The 16462-nt window shown below is 42.5% G+C and overlaps 1 protein-coding gene across 3 annotated transcripts in view; it reads left to right on the top strand.

Annotated features, from left to right (window-relative positions):
• Positions 1-16462, top strand: part of HIVEP2 (HIVEP zinc finger 2) — a 304455-nt gene that overhangs the window by 123767 nt on the left and 164226 nt on the right. Inside the window, exon 1 of one of the 3 annotated variants that reach the window (XM_075339800.1) lies at positions 483-875. The exons of the other annotated variants lie outside the window; for them this stretch is intronic. The gene's annotated coding sequence lies outside the window, so the exon portion shown is untranslated. Of the gene's footprint in view, positions 1-482; positions 876-16462 lie in introns of those variants that run through there. 3 annotated transcript variants of the gene reach the window in all.

The raw sequence follows: 16462 nt of genomic DNA, 5'->3' as shown, positions 1-16462 counted from the left end.
CATAAATATATTCTCTGAATAAGGAGGAGATGAGGATTCTCGTTGTGGTTCCCAATAAAAGCATTTGAGTGTTTTGTGTGTTACGCTTGTGAAGTGCTTATTTGGTGTATACGATTATAGCACGCTTTTGCTTTATTGTTGTATGTTTTACCCTTTTCAATGTGACTTTTGTAATAACGAACCTTTATTTGTACAAAGTGACTTAATTCTGCAGAATGAATGGAGCTGGATTGGTATGTGAAACGCAGCAGAGCATATTATATGTTGTAGTATTTGAGTGTAATTATGTTTATTACTATATTGTGGCTGTGTATACACACAGAAAAGCTGCTATCTCTATAGCACTGCACTGCCTTCATACTGCTGCATGGCTCTAGTAAGCATAGCTAAATGTGTCTGTTGAAGAATCCCTGTGGGGGCCCTGTAGCTATTTTTAAGCCTGGATATGCGTCATCAGTGGGTATTTTCTCTAGTGACTCGCTGACATCAGTAGGTCTCCTCCTGCACCCTGTATCAGTGAGTGACTTATGATTGATGGGAGTCACGGCTACAGTTTAGATTTTTTTTTCCGCTCATGGGAATGAATAACAAGAATTTCAAGTCTATTGCATTTATTGAATGGCTGGAGACACAAGATTGCAGGGGAAGAAAATGCAGGTAGTAGCGATTCGGTTCTTTCTGGCAGTGGATGTGTGGACATACTGGGGAGAGGATAGAAAGACAGACCGTGATCTCAAATTGGGCCACTCACATGTTAAAAGGCTTTGATTCCTTCCTATTTGGTGAGCGACGGATATAAAATCAGCATTATATTGAAATTTCCTGTAACTGAAGGGGGAGCTGGAAGACTCAGCCTCTCTGTTCTGTGACCTTGGGTAAGTCTCTACTTTCATATTAGATGTTAACCATTTCATTGTATGCTGTGCTGCTCAGAATCCTCTAGTAGCATTGCAGTATACAGAATAAAGATATCGCTCTATTACATATGGTAATACAAAAACTGCATGCATATATGTATACCCTCCTGTGTTTGGGATGTAGATTTTTACTAAATCACTTTGCAGTTATCATTGGTTAAGTTGTAAAGTCGCGTCCATTAATTGACTTTATACAGGACTTAATAGATGTACTCATAAAAGACCGTGTCAGAAATTAGTAGCACAGTATGGTTCCAGCCTTAGCTGTGCTACAGAGGCCTGTACTTCTATGTAATAATGCCTTACATATGGCACTGTGCCTGGAAAGCCTATTTTGATTTGTGCTATGATTCACAAGGCCCTTGAGAGATGTCAGAGCAAGAGGACCTACCTATAGTTAACCAGCCTAGAACTTCTCAAGGGTGCAGAATTGACTTTACATAGTATGAAAGCACAGTGTCATGGCAATGTGAAAATCCCTTCCTAGGTGGTTCCACTATAGCGTGAATAGTATAGTATTAACACTATGTCATGTAAGGATCTAAACCATAGAAAAAAATAATAAAAAATATACATATATATTTGTATACATATATGTACATATACATTATATATATATATATATATATATATATATATATATATATATATATATATTCATGCATACATATACATTAGTCACCAAAAGTTAGGAATATTTGGCTTTCAGTCAAAATTTATATAAATGTAATAAATTCATGCTACGGTGATATTTTATCATGGAAGTAGGGCATTTACGTAGAAGCATACAGTGGTGATTTCCTCATCTCACTCAATTTATTGACACAAAAGCCAATAACAGTGGTGTGTATACCCCGGACAAAATGTCAATGTCTCAATAACTTATCATGTGGCCTTGAGCATCTATTACAGCTTGACAACAACATCTCATGCTGTTCACAAGTGGAGTTATTGTCTGCAGAGGCATGGCATCCCACTATTCTTAAAGGGCGGCCCTCAGATCATTAAGGTTCTGGGGTACAGAGTTACGAGCCTCTACACGGCAAATCAACTGATCCCATAGGTTTTCTATGGAATTCAGGTCTGGAGAAAGTTCAGGCCACTTGATGTGAGGTACCCAAATCTCCACAGCCGTTCCCTAATGATGCGACCTCTATGAGCTGGAGCATTGTCATCCATGAAGATGAAATTATGCCTGTATTATTCATACAGAGGCACAAAGACTGGATTTATAATGTTATTCAAGTGATAGCATCTTGTCACTGTACCATTCACAAAGTGTAGGGCAGTTCTTTATTGACTAGACACGACACACCTTCTTACACTGTAACACCACCACCACCAAAGGTTTGTCTGATGACAACAGTGGCTGATACATATCGCTCTTCTTGACTTTTCCAGCATCATTGGTGGCCATCATACCTGCTCAGCATTGACATTCATCAATGAACAACACTGAGGCCTCATGGTCCCTCATTCAGCAATACAATGACACGTGCCTGGTGGTGTGGTCAGATACCATTGCAGATCATCTAGCACACAGACCATGCTGATGTAAAACGTTTTTGAATGGACTGACGTAACACTTGGTTTCCTCTCACCCCCTTAAATGTGCCCAGAGTTGTGTGGCATTCATCATCCGGCTCCTAAGGGCATTGTTACAATGAAGAGGTCATCAGTGTGGGATATTGCCAAAGGATGTCCACTTCTATGTCTTTTCCAGTCTTTATCTCTGTTGCAATCTGCTGATGATACTCTGTGAGGCTCTGTGCCCACGTTGCGTATTTGCGTGCAGTTACGCTGCGTATTGCACTGCAGCGTAACTGCATGCGTCCTGCATCCCCAGCACAATCTATGAAGATTGTGCATAATCTATCCGCACGTTGCATTTTAGAAAGTAGCGATTTGCATGCTGCCAAAACGCTGCGTTCTAAAAAGCAACATGTCACTTATTCCGTGCGCTTTGGATGCAGGTCCCGCTCTGGCTATGGTGGGGGCTGCATCCAGAGCGCATGAAATTGGCTTTTTCACTGCATACATTACGCAGTGTTTCTGCAGCGATTTGAAGTGCACATGTGCTGTTCAAATCGCTGCAGAAATTTCTGCAGAGGCACAACGCAATGTGGGCACATAGCCTGATACTCTAAGCTCAATGGCTACTTCTGTCTGAGAACATCCTGCTTGAAGCCTTGCAATAGCCATGTACTCAGGGGCGGGCATATCATTGGTGCAGCCTAAGCAGTTGTACAGAGGCCCAAGAGGTAAGCGGGCACATTTCTACCTCCAAAGTAGGTGGAATTGTGCTTTTTTATGAGCTTTTATGCTGCAAAGGGCTCATATATTTTTCTAGTACAGGGGCCCTTTTCTGTCTGTGTCAGCCAGTGGAGGTACTGTTCATTTGTTGTTAGGTGTCGTTTTGGTCTCATGAAAGTGTGAACAGCAGGATGATGAGGATTGATTAAATACCAATTGTAACTGAACCCCAAAATTTATTGTGCGATTCATGGATAAAACATCTGTTGTGAATTTTGTCATTAAGTTCCTTGTTGGAGAACAGCAAGTTGTGAAAAAAAAGTGGTGAAATATTAAACAGTTGGACATATGCGTACAAAAGTTTAGAGAAGGTTATATTAAAGGGAACCTGTCATCAGAAATCTTGCACTAAACCTAAACGTTTCCCCCTCTGCAGCTCCTGGACTGCATTCTAGCAATGTTCCTGTGGTTTATTTGCCCCCTTTCTGACCAAAATAAAGACTTTATAACGTGGTACCTTTTTGTATTCAGATTTTGATAATGGTACATGGGGGCGGGCTCTCTGGTGTCCGTTAGTCTGCCTCCTGTCGCTTTAGGCCGTCCCCCATCGCGCAATTTCAAAGAGGTGACGTGAGGTAAGCTGGCCAGCGCTTGCGCAGAATGGTGGATGCGGCGGTGAAAGCGCGAGCACGAGATTATGGGTGGGTACTTGCTGATGAAAATCACAGCGCCGCCCATAATCTCACGCCTGCGCAACACATCACCAGCGGTCACACTGTGCACATTGCACAGTCCCGCGAGAGTGGCACGGCGCATGCACGAGAATATGGGCGGCGCTGTGATTTTCATCAGCAAGTACCCGCCCATAATCTCGTGCTCGCTTTCACCGCCGCCTCCACCATTCTGCGCAAGTGCTGGCCAGCTTAGCTCACGTCACCTCTTTGAAATTGCGCGATGGGGGACGGCCTAAAGTGACAGGAGGCAGACTAACGGACACCAGAGAGCCCGCCCCCGTGTACCATTATCAAGATCTGAATACAAAAAGGTACCACTTTATAAAGTCTTTATTTTGGTCAGAAAGGGGGCACAAGAACAACAGGAACCTTGCTAGAATGCAGCCCAGCTGCAGAGGGGGAATCTTTTAGGTTTAGGGCAAAATTTCTGCTGACAGGTTCCCTTTAAGTTCACCTGAAAAGATTAGAGGGCATTTTAGGATCATCCTGGAATTTCAATTGTAAGCCAAATATTCTTAGTTTTTTGTAACTAGTGTGGGTTAATAAAAGTTGTGTCTTGTAATTTGAATTTAGCAGAGTTATTCTTGTTTTTGTTAAGGGGTTTCATTTAGTCTAGTGATCATTCTCTGCATGCAGTAGGGTGACTGTACCTGTAGCCTGATAAAGCCCTTTTTTCCATTTGCAAAATAACAGATAATTAAAAAAAATATATTTAAAACACTTTCTATACACAAGGCCAAAAAATGTAGCCTCTAAATCAAGTCACTACCCTCCTACGTTAATGTCTTGAGCCTTAATGGTACTTTACACGCTACGATATCGCTAGCGAGCGTACTCACCCCCCGTCGGTTGTGCGTCATGGGCAAATCGCTGCCTGTGTCGCACAACATTGCTTACACCCGTCACACGGACTTACCTTCCCTGCGACGTCGCTCTGGCCGGCGAACCGCCTCCTTTCTAAGAGGGTGGTTCGTCCGGCGTCAAAGCGACCAATAGCAGAGGAGGGGCGGAGATGAGAGGGCGGAATTTCCTGCCCACCTCCTTCCTTCCTCATTGCCGATGGACGCAGGTAAGGAGATGTTCGTCGTTCCTGCAGTGTCACACATAGCAATGTGTGCTGTCGCAGGAACGATGAACAACTAGCGGCATGCACCACCAACGATATTATGAAAAGGAGCGACGTGTCAACGATCAATGATTTTTGACGTTTTTGCAATCGTTGATCATCGCTCCTTGCTGTCACACGCTGCGATGTCGCTAACGACGCCGGATGTGCTTCACAAACACCGTGACTTCGACGATATATCGTTAGTGATGTCGCAGCGTGTAAAGCACCCTTTAGACGTCTCCTGGCTGCAAAAAAGAGGAGCAAAAGTAGAAGTGGACACCATTGTTACCTTCTTCTCCTAGATGTTGGTAGAGCTATAGTTCTCTTCTTTAACATTTGGGTTACATTTTTTTTTCATTATGATTTTTACAAAGATAATGCCGCATTATTACCTGTAATTCTAGTTCTGCGTGATTGATGACAAACTCAATGCTGTGGTTGTCAAACTCGGCCCTGCTACATCTGTACAATTGCAGCTCTAACTGGATCGCACCCCTGCTGCAATGTATGTGCTATAACTGCAGGTGATGAAATGAACGCTTTTGGCTTACAAGTAAATATGTAGCAGGTCATTTGACCTGTCAGTGTGATTAATAGTGTAATAATCTTGGCAAATTAAGAGAATGGCAGAAATTAAGGTGTTTAGGGTGAGAACATATATGCGGTTTTAGCTCAAGGCAATGAATACATTCCTTACACTTAGCTTTATTGCAGTTATGCAGTTCCAATTATTATATTAGCACATCATTAAAATCATTGTTGTTTTAGTTTTAAGATCATTATAACCACAAGGCTATTAAATGTTTTGGTATAGGATCAATAGTGAACTTGATATATAGCAGGGAATGTCATGAAGGGCAATTCCACAATCTAGAAACCTCCTTACAAGTAGGATACAGCAGGGAAGGCTCATTAACGGACACATCTTGTCTTAGGACTGCCGGTGTGCTGCTCTATTGATCTAGTGCTACCTACAGTACAATAATCCTGAGATTACAAAAGAAAATTGATGTAAGATTTTAATCTCCATTTATTCCCTTTTTTAATCCTTTGGGATTTATATCTTATATTATACAATATACTGAGATTTATACCATTACTTTGTATATTTCCAGCGTCGCTCCCGTCGGTTCCCTGTGATTTGTGACCTGCCTGCAGCTCCACTGTTTCATGGAGCGTGCCTGAGTCAATACTCATTACGAGTCTATGAAAGCCTTGTTTTGGTTCTCATAGACTTGTTTTGAGAGCTTGTGATATAACTTCTGACTTCCGGCCATTCAGAAGTTGCATGCACAAGATGGCACTACAGGACCAGAGGGACGCTGAAAAAAGATGGAAGCGCAGTAGGGTGAGTATGGGGGCACGGAACTTAGATTTAAAGCGCCACTCCAGCGCTGAAACAAAAAAGCTGGCGTGGTGCTTTGATTGCAATAAATGAAGCCCACAGTATTATGTATTATTGTGGTTTCTGGCTTTATCAAAACTGATTTTATAGTGTTTGCTGTTTTGATGATGAATCTATTAATAATTACCACCAGTATAATATGCAGGCAAAGATATCTTAACTTTGGAAAAGCAGAAGCACAGGACTTTCTTGGAGAAAATAACCAACTATGCATTTATATCAGTCAGTTGTGATGGTGACACTCCAAAGTAACTTTCTGATATGCCATCAGTACTTTCAGACCCATTTTTTATATAGTAATCAAGATGTACATCTGTGGGGACAAGTTGTTTGCAATTGGGGCTTTTCAATTTTGTTTAAAGCGGTTGGGGAACACAAGTTGATCTGTGGGGGTCTGCCTACTGGGACCTCTGATAATCCGTGCTGGGAACTTTTATCCCTGTGAATGCACAGCTGCATTCATTTCCTATGGTGCTGACAAGTGATGTGCTCAGGTTTATCTGGTGGACCCATAGGGAATGACGAGCTGCGGCCATATGTCTATTTTGTAATGGGAATAGAAGTTCCCAACTGAAGATAAAAAGTTTCCGATATACCGAGTGGTGTAGATTTCAGCAGTGAGATTCCGAATTGGCATGTTATCACCTATCCTGTAGATAGATGACAACTTATTTAACCTGACAACCACTTTATATAAAATGTTAGACTGTTTGCCTTCTATAACCTCTATATTGAACTGTCTGTTATTGTCTGCAGAAAGACTCAGGCTAGTTTCACACTTGCGTTGGACGGGATCCGTAGCATTGCGTTGTGTGACGCATGCAACGGATGCGTTGCATATAGTGGCACAACGCAATGCTACGGATCGTACAAAATATCGCAATCCGCCTGGTGATCAGCTGATCACTCAGAGTAGCCGGCCGCCGGGTGATCAGCTGATCACTCCCCGTAGCCGGCCGCCGGGTGATCAGCTGATCACTCCCCGTAGCCGGCCGCCGGGTGATCAGCTGATCACTCAGAGTAGCCGGCCGCTGGGTGATCGCCGACAATGTGTGCGGGGGGCGGGGGGCGGTGTGCGAAGTAGGTGGAGCCGAGCGGGGCCATGGTGAGGACGTCAGTGCCGCGGGGACTGCATCGCTGGGGGATAGGTGAGTGTGTGTGTGCGCGCGCGATTGTGTGTGTGTGTGCGCGCGATTGTGTGTGTGTGTGTGTGTGTATACAATACATACGGAGTGCGGGAGGGGGCGGAGCCGAGCGGCGAAGTGTCGGGCTCCCGGCACACGTAACCAGGGTTCCTTGGTTACCCGATGTGTACCCTGGTTACGGGTGGAGGGAGCCAGAGAGAGCATGCGCAGTGGAATCCAGAGGATTCCGCTGCTCAAAAAAACGTTACATGCTGCGTTCCTTCCGCCCGACGCAGCGTCAAAATAACGACGCTGCGTCGTCCAGAGGATGCAACGCAGACACTTGCGTTACAGTGCGTTGTCCATACAAGTCTATGGAGAATAGCGCAGTGCGTTAACGGACTGCGCTATTCTCCATAGTGACGGACTCCGCTGAACGAAAGTGTGAAACAAGCCTTAACTGAGAATCCATCAGTCAGCCTGCTATAAAGGTCTGATGGAGAATTTTGTCTGTCTCTTTCTGAGCACCTCTCAGATGATTTATGACCACTGGACGCATCAAAGTTGAATGGACAGGTAAACCTAGAGCTGTAAAAGCTAAACAGGGCAACATTTTTAAGGAAACCCTAAAGCAAAAAATTATTAAATGCATTTAAGTAAAAAGAACTATTGTCCCCAAAGGTGGCCAACTTCTTCAGTTGATGATATCTAAAAGGCGCTTGAGTGTTCTCCATAGGTGTGCTTTCCAGACTTTACTTTACCTCCTTGTTTTTACATTGGGGCAAATAAAGTATTTTTTACTCACAGATGTTCACACAGCACAGCTTCCTGCCCAGAGAGAATGAAGGGCAATATGGTGCAAGGTGCAGCACAAGTAGTATTCTGTGGTCTGTACTGCGCTGAATGGGTATCATATGGGCTTAAGGCCTAACGTGATGAAAGAAGGCCGGAGAAGCCATCATTGTTACTATCCTGTAATCCAGTGGAATCAGCTGCACAATGCCAAGATAAAATCACGCCAGCAGATCTGGGCCGTCAGCAGGGTGCTTGGTGGTAGTATGATCGTCTGTGGGACTTCAGACCAATGACAGGCAGTTCTCCAATAATATCATCCATTAATATCATACATAATTGATAATAATTGTCTCTTTATGAGACAAAATGATCTCACAATTTGCCAATGGGATCAGGAAAAATGCAGACGTTATAACATTGTTATGATCTTTGCATTGGATATTGTTAGAGGACAAACTTTCTATTACTATTTGTATTACATTGTTAATAACTGAACATGTATTTAATGAAAAGGACTTCTGCCCACTTTCACACATTTGGCTTTTCCTACATCACTTAATGTGCAAGACTTCATGTAACTCTCAAGCCAAAATGTTTCTAAGTGGAGAAAGCACAGAGCTCAGATCTTAGCGTAGGTAAATATTCACCAGGTGGTAACAAGTGACCTGATATACCCTCTTTTAAAGTGCCTGTTATACAGCAGAAGATAGTCAAGAACTCGAATTTCCTCCAGGATTGTAAGTTTTCGTGCAGGGCCCTCACTGCTCTTGGTATCTGTTGAATTGTGTTACTCTGTAATGTCTCATATTGATTGTACATGTGCTTCAGAATATGTTGGCACTATAGAAATAAAAATTATTGTTATCCTGGAGGTGTCTTTCCGACTTTAACACTAGTTATTTTATGAGCTGCGGCCACCACCAGTGAGCCCTTATACACAGCATTCTAGAATACTATATAGAAGAGCCCAGGCTGATCTGTATAACGTAAAAAAGTCCTTTATAATACTCACCTAGGAAGCGCTCTGGTCCAATGGGTGTCACTACTCTCGGTCCGGTGCCTCCTCCATCTTGTTCGATTGCTGTCCTCCTGCCCAGCCTTGTGTGCATGTCGCTTCAGGTGTCATTCACAGAGAGGCCTCCATTGCACGCCTGTGTGCACCCACACTTTGATCTGTCCTGTTGAAGGCAGAACACAGTAGTGTAATGCGTAGTCTACTATGTTCGGGTGTCTGCCTGCAGAAAACGTATATGTCCGAAAATGGTGCAAGACAGAGCACACGCTGACTCCATCTGCTTCATTATAGTCAATGGCCCCTTCGGCGTATGTGTCCGAAGCCCGTTTTGCGGGGGGGTTCGGACGGATGCCCGACCGGACAAGTGATTGTAGGTAAAAACGCAATGACGCAATGTGAAATCGGCCTAATACATACTGTTTAATTACAGTTTGAACCTCTCAGTTGAAAACCATGCATTTACCTGTAGTTTTAACAGTTATTCAATAAAGCCATTGCCTATGTTCTTTGTATTAATTTGTTGGTTATTTGGAGATAATGTGACATGTAGGTGCTTGGGAAGCTGTGACAATATTGTGAACATGTGCTAGAATGTTGGCTATGTGGAAATACAGAAGAGGACTATATGGAGGTAGTATAGGGGCCATGTTATAGTGTATGTTGTATAGCCAGCAGAATCAAAACCTTTCCCACAGCTTGCAGTATTATATATCATATGAAAGATGTGAGAAACTAGAGCTGATAAACATGAAAATATTTCTCGTCCTAAATTCTGATTTGTGAAATGCTTCTCTGTTGTAATTTGGGGCCACTTAGTTGCCGCAGACTTGTAGCCGAGAGCGCTGATCACATCTGTTCATGCAGAGGCGTCCTCCCTTATGTGGCTGGGTAACAGCTTGCAATGAGACTTTACTGCTTTTTGCTAGCTGTGAACCTTGATGTTCTTGGATGCTGGGATAAGTGACTGGAAAGACAAGCATAAATCAGGACCATTTGTAAACATAAAGTTCTATACGTATGAGTAATGGACGTCTCCTAATACACACGCTTCTCAAAGGACAGCTTGTTTGTAGACGTTGTAGCACATCGTGCAATGCCCCACACAAGAGTCCCAAAGGGCATGACACATTTTTTCCAACTCTTTAAATTACGCCAAATGCTTCTTTTAATGGTAACGTTTCTAGGAATTTCCTTGTTTTGTGTAAAATTGATAAAAGGATGTGGGCACAGCAGGAGTGGAAAATCCGAGGTGTATTACTTACAAGACTTCTGCATTCCTTCCAACCAGGCTGTGACCCAAACAGCCAAACCTTCCACATGTGCTGGAACGTGTAGACTGCTCGCTTGTGGAGAGTGCGGGTACACCTCTGTTCCCACTAATGGCAGCGTAATGAATTTGTATTATCCCTCCCTGTTACTCTCATTTGTAGGGTTTCTCCTCTCCTCTCACATTCATGTAATCACTGCTGTTATTGCAATCTACCTTTCAGGACCACAGGCTTTCCTTCAGGACCAGTGAACCTGGAGGGGAGATTTATTGCTTGGCCGGCACGCTAAAGCGGGCTTTACACGCTACGACATCGCTAATGCGGAGTCGTTGGGGTCACGGAATTCGTGACGCACATCCGGCCGCATTAGCAATGCCGTTGCGTGTGACATCGATAAGCGATTTTGCATCGTTGCAAAAACGTGCAAAATCGCTAATCGGCAACACGGGGGTCCATTCTCAAATCTCGTTCCTGCAGCAGTAACGAGGTTGTTCCTCGTTCCTGCGGCAGCACACATCGCTGCGTGTGACGCCGCAGGAACGAGGAAGCTCCCCTTACCTGCCTCCCGGCCGCTATGCGGAAGGAAGGAGGTGGGCGGGATGTTATGTCCCGCTCATCTCTGCCCCTCCGCTGCTATTGGGCGGCGGTTCAGTGACGTTTCAGTGACGTCGCTGTGACGCCGCACGGACCGCCCCCTTAGAAAGGAGACGGTTCGCCGGTCACAGCGACGTCGCCGGACAGGTAAGTATGTGTGACGGCTGTGGGCGATGTTGTGCGGCACGGGCAGCGATATGCCCGTGTCGCGCAACAGATGGGGGCGGGTACCCACACTAGCGATATCGGGACCGATATCGCAGTGTGTAAAGTAGCCTTTAGGGTATGCTCACACGCTGTAAGTTTGTTTTTTTTCGGTGCGTGTACACACAGTGTATACTTTTTTCTTGCATTGTTTGAACTGCTTTAACAAAAAAAAAACAACAAAAAACAGCAGCAGTTCAATTGTTTCAGCATTTTTGTTGCATTTTGTTTTACTCATTTAATTGAGTAGATAAAAGAATAGATAAAAGAAGATGCAAAAACACTAAAACAGTTGAATTGGCTGTTTTATAAAAAAACAAAACATACCAAGCTCAAAAACGCAAGAAAGAAGCGCACTGTGTGGATGTGCTCTCATCCGTACTATACACTCGTGTGAGCGAGCCCTTAAAGGCCGCGTACTAAGATTCCAGCTTCCAATAACAACACCCCCTCTGCAGATTTCTGTCAAATTCAGTGACACATTCTTGTATGGATGATGTTCATCAACATTCCTGTGAAAGTCCCCACTTCAGTATATAAGTCAGATATGCAGTAAATATTAATGTGGATGGGCATGATCTCCCCATATGACGTGGAATTAAAAAAAAAAATATATATATATATATATATATATATATATATATATATGTCTTTCCTGATTTGTATCTGAGCATATCTAATGTGGCTGTCCTACCTAAACACTACTTTATGGCTCAATGTGTGTTTCATCTGCGTTACATTGTTTTTGAATACTGTAGTGTACACTATTGCGTTATTACCATCAAAGGCACAAGAACATGTGAAACCCGATGTACCTTAGAATAGCTTGATTGGATCCAGAAGGATTAGTTGGGACCTGTTAAGATACAGATGGGTCATAGTGGTCAAAGCAAGTAAACAGATCTCTCCACTAGCAGCCCTTTTATGCATTTTTAATGTGTCTTTTTGGGAACTTTCTTTTTCTTCATATTATTTTTATTCGTTTTATATAATGGAAATGTAAACGAATAACAGAATAAAAAAATGAAATTCAAGAAATACCGTATTTTGTGGACTATATGACACACCGGACCGTAACACGCACCTAGGTTTTATAGGAGGAAAATAGGAAAAAAATATAGCAAAAATGTTGGCATGATGCAGTGTTATGGAGATAATGTCCCCCAGTTCTGTACAAATGTCCCCCAACCTAGGCCTCTTATAGGTATATGTGCCCCATCCTGGTGTATATGTCCTCCATCCTGGTATATATGTTCCTCATCCTGGGCCCATCCTGGTATATATGTTCACCATTCTGGGCCTATTCTGATATATTTGACCCTCATCCTCGGCCCATACACTTATTTATGATCCCCATCCTGGTATATATGTTCTCCATCCTGGGCCCATTGTGTTGCATACAGGATGTCCCTCATCCTGGTATATATGATTCCCATCCTGGGCCCATCCTAGTATATATATGTCCCCCATACGATCCCCATCATGGGCCCATCCTGGTGTATTTGCCTCTCATCACGACTCACACATAAAAAAATAAATAATTATACTCACCATCCATTCCCTTCTCCAGTGTGCGGTGTCCTCTTCTGATGCCAGCAATTGACTTCAGCATGTAAGCAGCGCAGCGCATGACATCAATACCATGCACCCCCAGTTACACGTAGACGTCAGCTGCCGAAATATTCACTGCTCCACACACTCGGGATTATGGGTGTGCGGAGCAGTGAATATTCATTTATTTAATAGCTGACACATATGATCGCCAAGCCGCTGCAGGAGGCCAGCAGATGGGTAATCACATGTGCCCGCTATTAAACAGAATGAATATTCACTTCTCACCATGCCCATAATCCTGCCCACCTCTCGGCGCCGGCTTTAGTTCAAGAGGTAGGCAGAATTATGGGCATAGGGAGCAGTCAATATTCGTTTCTTTATTAGCAAGCACACTGTTAGTCCCAGCACGAGCTCCTACCTCCTGTGACCCTGGTCCTGCCTCCTATGACCCGCCCCTGCACTGCCGCCACCCCCACAGTCACAGCAAGATACATCCAGACTATAATACGCACTCCCAACTTTCCTCCAAAATATTGAGGAATAAAAGTGCATTTGATAGTCCGTAAAATACCGTAGGCTAAATAGAGAGGAAGGGGAGGGAGAGTGAGAATGGGGAAATGGAAGGACAGAGGGATGTAATGTATACATGGTAGGTCCACTGAGAATTACTGTATATGCACTTATATATGAAAATATATATATAATAAATATAATATATATATATATATATATATATATATATAAAATTATAGTTCCAAACTTGGTGTTGATTATATCTGGCAGGTATGTAGGTATATTTGTAGGAGAGGCAGTTTTGATTGGAGGATTTCTCTTTTTCCACAGACACCATCTTATATTATATTTTTGTATTGATGTACTCCTAATAGCATGTGAACACTCAAACACATTATGTTTAGTTATTTGGTCTACTGTATCTGTTACAAACACTTGTCTGTGTCCATTTGCAAGTAATTAAGTATTTGATTAGTGAATAATGATTAATAATTATAGATCTTATTGGGGGGGGGGGGGTAGTCAGTCATCTGTCTCCAGACAGGGTAAAGCTACGTACAAGGAATTACTGTGTCACATACTCTGTTCGGTAAATCGAAACTTCTCTCCATAGATCTTTTACTTTAGGACAATCACAGGATACAAATTTCCCTTTTGACGACACTCTCTCCAACAGATATCAGATTGGTTTGAGAAGGCTTGATGAAGTCTTACTTGTGTGTAATGCCATCTCGTCAAGATCTTACTGGATGACTAATAAATGGGAAAGTATTAAAGAATGATAGATTATTATTAAATGACTTTTCCAATTCAGTTCAACTGAGATTTTTAGATTTCAGAAACTAATGTTTGCTTTGTATAACTAAATTAGTCATATGGGATGCAGACACATTTGGAAGGCCCATGCCTCCTCTTTTTTGTGCTTGAAAATAATTTATTTAGACATCATGTCTGTTTCTGAACTCCAAATAAAAGTTGTTTTTGCCATTTATTTCTTCAAAAATAATGGATACTTATCGGAATATACAAAAACGGAACGAGATAGAGAAAAAAAGTGAATTCCAAAGTTGTAGGGCATCTAATCAATTCAATATGAATTGACTCCTTGCATACAGAAATGCTATGATAAAAACGTGTAAAACTCACAAAGCTGCGGACGTGAAGCGATATCTCATGGAGACCTTCCTACAAGTCATTGGGTATGGTGGCTGCGTGAAGTGGCCTCCACGCTCACCTGACCTGACCTCATTGAACTTCTTTCTGTGAGGTCACATCAAACAGCAGGTGTATGCGACCCCTCCACCAACATTGCAGGACCTACGACGACGTATCACAGATGCTTGTGCAAACGTGTCACCTACCATATTGCACAACGTGCAGCAAGATACAGTATGCTGTCCAGAGTCCAGATGTGCATTGCAGCTGACGGTGGCCACTTTGAGCATCAAAGTTAAATGAGCGCCATATACGTGACCAGCATTCGATGTTTTGGGGGGGTCATGAGTTTCATATCATAGCATTTCTGTATGCAAGGTGTCGATTCGTATTGAATTGATGATGCCCTACAACTTTGTAATTCACTTATTTTCTCTATCTCGTTCCGTTTTTGAGATAAAAATGCTTACTCTGTTGTTTTCCACCAGGTGGTTTCATTGCGTGGCGCATGACTACTTTACTATACCTAGACACCACTTCTATTCCTATAGCTGCCGACGTTCTCAAGTTAATGGTAGTGGACAGGATATGGGTGGACACGCTGTATATATGGAAGATATATTAAAGTTTAGGTAGTAAGAACATCTTGTAAAGGATTAATTTACCTAACAAGGATGTTTCCATTTTCTGTATGTTGGAAATACTTTCCTGGAATTCTTTAAAGATAGAGGACAGGTATGTATCTATTATTTTAAAGGGAACTTTTATTTTTCAAGCCACAGGGTTAATTTATGAACTGAATATCTATCATTGTGCATAATTATCAGATTTGGTAACATTATAAGCTTGTTTTACACTAGTTTCAATTTGAACATACAAACTATTAGTAGTTAGGAACATAGATTGACCAAGAACGTTACATAACAGGTACACACAAGGCAAGGATATACTTTCTGAACACCACTAAAGTAATAGTCTCACTATATTTATTGCATGGAAAAGCCGAGTCAAACACACGTCACTCTGGACCACATGGTATTGTAGAATTGAGAAGACATTGAATGGCGTGATACAAGAATTTAGGATTGGTGAGGGCTAGGACAGGGGTAAGGGGCTAAGAATATGTTCACTCATTGGGTGTTTTTACAGCATTTTTTGTTTCTGCACCAAACACCAGAGTGGTGGCAGGAAAAAAATGGTGCTTACAATGCACACTTTTTTGAGTGTTTTTGCAGCAGTTTTCCTTGCGTTTTTCACACCTTCATGTGAAACAGTGTAAAGTGCTGCAAAAACACTGAAATAATTGATATGCTGGGTCCTGGGCTCAAAATACAGCATGAAAAAACAACACTGTGTGCATGAGATTTCAGAAATCTCATTGATTATGCTGGTACTGTCAAACACTGCAAATTTTACACACCAATGCAGTAAAAACACTGTGCCACGTGTGAACATACCCTAAAGCATAGTATATACCACATAACATGGAGCTTGGTTACGTGGTCTAGACACATGAAAAGATACCAGGACACATGACTGTAGGCAAACACATCAGCTCAGAGTGTTTACATGCTATTGCCTTGGGTTTAGAGGTGTGACTCTTTCTCCAGTCTGTTTTTTATTGACACATTTGGTTCCTTCATTTTCAGAAGTCGAACAGTCTTGTGAAACGTAGATCTAGATACTCTCCATCCCCAAAGATATACAAAGAACAGGTCTGTTAAGTACAGTAGGTAGATCATCAAAATGTGGTAAATGATTAATCTGTTGGGCAAGTTCCCAGGTTACTTACTCACTAGGATGCAAATGATTCCCCTGATCTG

This window comes from Anomaloglossus baeobatrachus, chromosome 3, assembly GCF_048569485.1.
Source record: "Anomaloglossus baeobatrachus isolate aAnoBae1 chromosome 3, aAnoBae1.hap1, whole genome shotgun sequence".
In the NCBI taxonomy this organism is placed as follows: Eukaryota; Metazoa; Chordata; class Amphibia; order Anura; family Aromobatidae; genus Anomaloglossus; species Anomaloglossus baeobatrachus.
Note: the sequence above shows the minus strand (reverse complement) of the source record. Positions and strands in the feature narration are given on the sequence as shown.